The 491-nt window shown below is 38.7% G+C and overlaps 1 long non-coding RNA gene across 3 annotated transcripts in view; it reads left to right on the top strand.

Annotated features, from left to right (window-relative positions):
* Positions 1 to 491, top strand: part of LOC105852754 (uncharacterized) — a 27,936-nt gene that overhangs the window by 10,576 nt on the left and 16,869 nt on the right. The gene's annotated exons all lie outside the window — the stretch shown is intronic.

Below are 491 nucleotides of genomic sequence, written 5' to 3'. Positions count from 1 at the left end.
CCAGCAGGTCGCTGATGTTCTCCTTTCGCTTTCTGACAAGTTAAACAAGTTGATAGATACTCTTCTACATGTCTCTTCATTCCTGGCCACCAATAATTCTGCCGCAAATCCTGATGCATCTTTGTTGCTCCAGGATGAATACTCAATTTACTCTTATGAGCCTCTTCTAAAATTGTCTTCCTCATATTGTAATTTCTGGTACATAAATCCTACCATTACATCTCAAAATATTATCTGGTCCGATCTTAAACTCAGTTGTTTTCCCTTGCACTATTAGGTTCCTCTTATCTTGAATTAAGGTGTCATCTTGAGAATTCACAATGTCTTCAAGTAGTCCACTCAAAATCTTAATCATTCTGAATTTCAAAATTCCTGGTGCAAACTCTACGTTCAAGTGTAGGTCTCTAAAATCTCCCCACAACTCTTGTTGTCTAGCCATCACTGTTGAAGACACCGATACACTTCTTCTACTCAACGCATCAGCCACTACA

The sequence above is a fragment of the Cicer arietinum genome, chromosome 1, assembly GCF_000331145.2.
Source record: "Cicer arietinum cultivar CDC Frontier isolate Library 1 chromosome 1, Cicar.CDCFrontier_v2.0, whole genome shotgun sequence".
Lineage (NCBI taxonomy): Eukaryota > Viridiplantae > Streptophyta > Magnoliopsida > Fabales > Fabaceae > Cicer > Cicer arietinum.
The sequence above is the reverse complement of the archived record's forward strand: the minus strand, read 5'-3'. Positions and strand labels throughout refer to the sequence as shown.